Source organism: Harpegnathos saltator, unplaced genomic scaffold, assembly GCF_003227715.2.
Source record: "Harpegnathos saltator strain DR-91 unplaced genomic scaffold, Hsal_v8.6 scaffold691, whole genome shotgun sequence".
NCBI classification, from domain to species: domain Eukaryota; kingdom Metazoa; phylum Arthropoda; class Insecta; order Hymenoptera; family Formicidae; genus Harpegnathos; species Harpegnathos saltator.
In genome coordinates, this window is record NW_020230528.1 from 303,062 (window position 1) to 309,824 (window position 6,763).

The 6,763-nt window shown below is 47.9% G+C and overlaps 1 protein-coding gene across 1 annotated transcript in view; it reads right to left on the minus strand.

The window, feature by feature from the left end:
- Ror (tyrosine-protein kinase transmembrane receptor Ror) overlaps nucleotides 1–4,808 on the minus strand; it is an 83,954-nt gene extending 79,146 nt beyond the window's left edge. The window contains exon 1 of the mRNA XM_019845090.2: nucleotides 4,730–4,808. The gene's annotated coding sequence lies outside the window, so the exon portion shown is untranslated. The remainder of the gene's footprint in view (nucleotides 1–4,729) is intronic.
- Nucleotides 4,809–6,763: the final 1,955 nt, after the last annotated feature.

Sequence of the window (6,763 nt, forward strand, 5' to 3'; positions counted from 1 at the left end):
TTTTCCCTAAAAAAGCATTTTTTTCAGCTTAGATTTGTTATAAATAATCACAAATGAATAATTGGATATAAAAACCTATTCGAGTATGTTGAACAACTATTTAGTTATCTGGAAAACTCAAATCCTCGATTAGTCCTTCAAAATTATGTGATTTACAACGCAAAATTGAATCAAGAAAAGGTGGCAAGTACTCTTCCTACTAACAGTGAAAGGGTTAACGAACCATTTGTCGCAGTTACTAGTGTTTTGTTAACCCAGCCAAGCCTTCTTTCTCAGTGTGTATAACATTCTCGGTCGCTGTTAGAATTTATCTCCGAGCCCCGTTCATCCTCGCAGCGCGTCGAGTCGATCCTGCGGCCGATCCCACGTCCAGCCGTCCCGGCGATCGCTTCGATCGTCGCTCACGGACCTTCCTCAAAAATCACAGCGTATAATCGCGCGATCGCGCGAGAATCGCGGGAACGTCCAAGGCAGAGAGAGAGAGAGAGAGAGAGAGAGAGAGAGAGAGAGAGAGAGAGAGAGAGAGAGAGAGAGAGGGAGGGAGGGAGAGAGATCCATTCTTGCTCAACATCCCGTATAGAGACGCGGCTACTCGGTAGGAGCTACCCGCAGCCAACCGGGCATCAATATTAATGGAGCTATGCCGCGTTTAGGGTGGAATAATGTATAGCGATCGCATTGGAGAAGTGCACGTCGAGATAGTGTGCGAGGGCGCACGCACACACATGCAAATGCACAGCCGCGCGCGGTCCCATACACAATGGGCGAGGCGCGCGCGTGCGCGCGCTATCGGTATCACGACCATAATGTGTCACCACGATCGAGTGGCTCGCGTAATTTCAATCGCGGCGAAACGCATTACCGTGTCATTACGCCGCGACGTAATGATGTGTACTAATGCGTCGCGCGCTCGGCTGTGTGCGAGAGCGCGAGATTTCGGAGGAGGTCGCGCGGCGCGTTCGACTTGTCGGACGATAACGCCGCTGTGGTGAGAGTCGCGAGATCGTGCTGCTCGTAAAATGGCGATCGGCACAGCACACCTGAACGCCGCGGCCGCTGCAAATTGGTCGTATGAAATTTCCGCCGGACTCGATATATAAAAACGGCGCTCGGGCGCGGCAGGCTCGATTAATGCGATCGAGCTGGCGCGGATTTGTGACGATAGCCATAATTTCCGGTCGTATAAACTCGCAGGTCTGCGCGGCTTCGGTAGGCAATGCAAATTCGCTATTTTATTGTTTAATCGGCTAATGCGCTTTAATCGATTACACCGGTCGCTGCGCCTTCGCGCCACTCTTTATCGCCGCTTTGCGAGCGTCCCGCGTCCCGCGCATTTTACTTCGGGTGTTTCGCTCGCGACGCGGCGCGGTAATTCATGTGCCGTGGCTAGCCGTGGGCTAAGTAAAAATTCCGCGGCGTTAAGATTGTATATAGCCGTATATAGAGAGAGATCCCCGGGATATACTTTTCTTGAGAGTACGACTGCGGGAGGAAGATATAAATTCCAACGAGGCGGCCAGAGATATACGCGCTGTCTCGGAAGCAAGATGTCGCGCGTTTTATGGTGTGTAATTTCAATAACGACGAGTGTATTATCCTGTCGGAATATATGCCGCGGTAAATCTGCCCTTCGCCTATCGATTCGCGTGGCACCGGCGCTGGCTGAATCGTGCAAAATGACGACGGCGAAATTTATACAAGTCGGCGGGTCTTCCTCTCGGCTCATTCTATCGACCGCTCTCTTACGCCAGGACCGAATACGCACCGGAAGAAGCGCAATGCTCTTGGCTCCCCCCATCGGGAAATATTACTGGGTTGCCCGGAAAGTAATTTCGATTTTTTGCATGAAAATGAAAGATGATATTTCCGACAGGAAGAAAAATTTTATTCTGTTAAGTATTGACTGACCATTTTGTTCCAATATCTTTTGCCATCTTTGAGGTAATAACATAATTCCACGCTCATAGGACTTCTAGTCCTTATTGGCAAGAAACTGAATTGAGTGGTTTCTGACATCTTCATTTGAATCGAAATTTTTACCATCCGAAGAATTTTGCAGTGACCGAAACAAGTGACAATCGGATGGTGCCAGATCAAGTGAATATGGTGGATGCGGTAGAAAAATCTCATCCAAACGCTAACAGCTTCTGATGAGTCATAAACTTGTGTAAGATCTGGCGTTGTCATGATGAAACACAATACCTTTTCCGTTCGCCAATTCCGATCACTTCTGCTTCATGGAATCATTCAATTTGTCCAATTGATGACAATACACATTCGAATCAATCGTTGTTTGGTAGCGGCTCAAAAAAAGCCATTCCTTTCCAATCCTACCAAACAGAGCATCACTTTCTTTTGATGGATATCAGCTTTTAATGTGCTTTGAGCTGGTTCATCACGTTTGCTCCACGTTTGATCTTTAGCGCTTAATATTGTTGTACACAATCCATTTTTCATCTCCAAATGCGAGTCGCTTCAGAAATGGATCGTTTTCCTCAAGTTTCAACAGCAAATCGCAGATGGTAATGCGACGAATCAAATCTCTTTTTTTGAGAACCAGTGAAACCCAAATATATCGAGCTTTGAAACGAAACCAAGCTGTTTCAAATGCTCATACACGGTCGAATTCGATAAATTTAATCTCTCAGCAATTTCCCGCGTTGTTAAATAACCATTTGCGTCCACCAATGCCTTTATTTGGTTATCATCAGTCTCAACTGGCCTTCTAGAACGTGATGCATTTTTAAGGTCGAAATTCCCAGAACGAAATTTCGAAAACCAATTCTGACACTGGCGTTCAGTCAACACATTCTCTCCATACGCGGCACATAATTCTTTTCTCGCTTGCGCTGCATTTTTGCCTTTACAGTAATAAAAAGCAAAATATGACGAGAATGTTCACGTTGGTTTTCCATTTTTGATGCGACGCACTAAACAAAACAACTTGACAGATTCCAAAACAATTTTTTTTCGAATGAAGCTTGAAATGTGCGTTGTAAAAGTGTAAAATGATTTTGGTAAGAAAAATTTTTTAATTTTAAAATGGTTTGGAATAAGAATTAACTGCTTAAAAAGGCAATTAATTTGTAAAAAGCGAAATTATTTCCCGAACAACCCAATAATTTCCCTTCGATTAACAAGTCGAGTGGAGAGTATGAGAATTTTCTCTTGTCGTTTCTCTTTTTTCTCAACTTGAGAGAACTATCGGCACCCTGACATTTTGGTGAAGGAAATGGGATTTTCGTCTCCCCCGCACGTCGTCGATTTCGATATTCAATTTTTTTAACGCACCGGCGAAGCGATTTATCGCGACGGGACGTCGAATTCTTCGGCAGAGAAAATTGCTAGTCTCGCGCTGCAGAAATTGCGGGACTTTCCTACTCGACGGCCAAGAATCTTCATGACGGCGCGGAAACGCCAACGAGAAATTAAGAAAGATACATTAAATACGCATTTACGAGAACTTTCGAGACCTGGCGCGCGCCGTGAAGCTCGGGAACCGCCCGATGACATTTCAGTGAGCTTTCCTTCGACGAATTCGGAACTTTTCCTCTTTTCCTCTCCCCTCGGTCTCTCTCTCTCTCTCTCTCTCTCTCTCTCTCTCTCTCTCTCTCTCTCTCTCTCTCTCTCTCTCTCTTTCCGCTCAACGTTGATTTCGATATTAAATTTTCCAATGTAACGACAAAAACTGATTTATTGCGACGGGACGTCGATATCAACTTCTCGTCGGGAGAAAATCGCGCGGCGCGGAAATTGCGCGCGCGCGACTTTCCCCGCCCGACGTGCCGGGCGCGAAGGGACATTCCCGAAGATGGGAATTTTCGAATATATTTTCATACCCCGTCGTAAACTCACACCGCAGCGGCGGCGCCTGTCGGAAGCGACTTCGCGTCCGGGCGAGCGCCGGAGAAAGCGCGGATATGAAATTTGGACTACGGAATTTCGATTGGCTCTATCGACGCGTCCTTTGCAAATTAGCTTAGCCGCGAGGAGGGCGAGGAGAAACGACAGGGGCCGGGGGTGTAGGAAAGCGGGGAGGGCAGGGAAGCAGAGAATTCAAATTTAATCATGCGGCAGCCTTTGCAGTTCCACCAGGAGCTTGCCTACACGGGAAGTGGCATTATTAGCTTTCGAATCGAACCAATCAAGTCGCTTCCTTATTAAGCCCCGCGGCTTTCTCCTCTCTCTCTCTCTCTCTCTCTCCTTCGCTCCCCCATTCCTGTCTCGGTTTCCCGTCATACGGCAGGAACGAATCTGCGGAACGTCCTCCTCCGTTCCTTGCGCGTATTATTGTCCCTTTTTTCTCACGCCTTGTCGCACCTGTCGCGCGCGAGCGCCGATTGATAGGACCGAATCGCGATTAAAAGTGACGAGGGACTTTTTCCTTCTTCCGGAAGAAACGTCGCTAGGACGTGTGCACGTGCACATGCTTCATCGTCGCACTCGAGGTTGAGAAAAGGAAGAAGAAGGGAAAGGCGCGCGTGCGTATGCGAAAGTATAACATGATTAAAAGGGGTTCTGTCTGGCTCGGTTTCCTCGTTTGTCTCGAGCAATTTCGCCGAGACGCAGGTAGGAAGTCTTCGGTCATCGCGGACGGACGCGATCGATGGCGATTTTAATTGCTAATTAAGCACGGCGCCAGTTAGACGGATATACGGTATAGTTCCGCGCTTAATCTCGCGATAAGACGATAAGACGATAGGGGTTGCTGCGCGTATATAACGCTTACCCGTTGGTGGTCGAGTCGAAAACGTCGTTGTAGTCCTCGTCGGTGCTGTAGTCCTGCACGTCGGTGTCCGCATCCTCGACGTCGCCGTTCCCGCCTGCGAGCAAAAAAGATATTTTCATAATTTCGTTTCGTTAATCCGCGCGCGCGCGCGCGCGCGGCGGTTGTTCCAGCCGCGATGATTACGCATGCCGCGTCGGTGGAACGCGGAACGGAACGATATTTCAATAATTTACGTTGTATCAACATGGTCGGCGGCGCTTCCGCGAAATGGTAACGGCAATATAAATCTCCGCGCGGATTTAAATATGATTACACCCATAAAAATATTATAGACATTTACAAGCTTCATGCAATTAACGATAATTCTTCCCGAGGGGCGGGAGGGGAGTTTTATATTTCATAACTTTTGCGGATTTATCGTGACTTCATTCGCGATAATACGCGTCTCACGCGCATGAATTATTAAAAGCTCTTTACATCGAGGCGTGTTCGTATAATAAAATGTAGCGAAAACGCCGCTGAAATAATATTAATGCTAATGCCCCAATAAATTACCTTCAATTACGCTTCCGCGCGGGAAGCTAGAAACCAGTGTTATCAGACGCGGCAATTTAAGTGAAAAAGAAGAATCAAGGACGATAGAAGAAAGGCGCTTCGGGCCGCCGTAAAATCTTCCAATTGTGAGCGGCCGGCCTCGGGAATCGCAGGCATTCGCAGTCCCGGGTCTTTGCCGCGCCGATAAAGACGGCAATTAGCGGCAATTCTTCCCCGCGAGCTTTTTCTCGCGGTTTCTTGCGAAGTTCGCCGTGAAGTCAACCATTAGGGATTCAATATTGATGTTAAATGGAGAGCGGATCAAGTTCTGCCGGAGGATTAAATTAATCCTCTTGCGCGCTTCTGCACGCGCGCGCGCACACTCGATTTGACCTTAATAGAACTTTGCTACTTAATTTTCAACTCCGTCGCGATCAAATTTCAGCCCAACGGCGAGTGGATACTTAATGAAGTATCAGAAAGTGCGGCGAAATACCGCTTTTTGCTCCCTCGCCGACGTTCCCATGTTGCCGGTCGGCCTGCGACCGTGCCGACGTGAATTTTCCGTCGATCTCGGAAAACTCGCAAGAGGGTTAACGGCGTCGGATTCCCGACATTCCGTCGATTAAATTACCGCCGGTACAACGGACATATTTGCCCGGAGTCGGACGGTAATCTCCGTGCACACACAATCATAACTCGCTCGCACGTCTTCCGGTTGCCTAGCCGGTAATATATTTGATTAGACGGTGCCGCGCCGAGAGAGAGAGAGAGAGAGAGAGAGAGAGACAAACGATGCCGTCGTTCGTCGGTTTCGCGAGATTAATCTGTGAATCGTGATTAAGGCCGGCACGCCGCGCGCCGGCTTGTTAGCGCGGTAATGAATAATCCGCGAAGGCGAAAGGTTTAATATCGAATCCCGTGGGACAGGGACGCGTACGGCGCACGCGACGTTGCTCATCGCGTTGCAAATGAAGAGTTAACACAGAAGGCGCCGTACTTGTGTGACTGGCATATTTACAGAAAATTATATTAGCATTGTAAAAGCCCGCGCGATGTGCCGCCCGGCGTGAATGGCGGAACGCGTCTGACGGGGCGGGGGCGGGGACGCGCGTGAGGAATATTTTTCCTCCTCCGTTTTCTTCCCCCTCCCCCCCTCTCTTACCCCAGAGTGTAAATAAAATGTATAAAACATGCTTGGCGGAAATACAAAAAATACAACGCACAAAATCACGTAAGCGGATTTTCTTCCGGCGGCTATCTTCTCCCGCGTGGCACCGCGTGACATCGTCGAAATATTAGGAGTGTGACTTACAAGGGACATTCGGCAACGCGGAAATTCAAAAAAATCTGAAACTCTGCATAATTGTAGAGCAGATATATCTAATAACAAAACAATTTTTCGTTGGTGCCCAAAAACGGTTTTAAGGGTGGAAACAACCCCTTGAACAAAGTTGATTTTTGTCTTTCTAAGCGAATATTATCGAAACTATTAAAGAT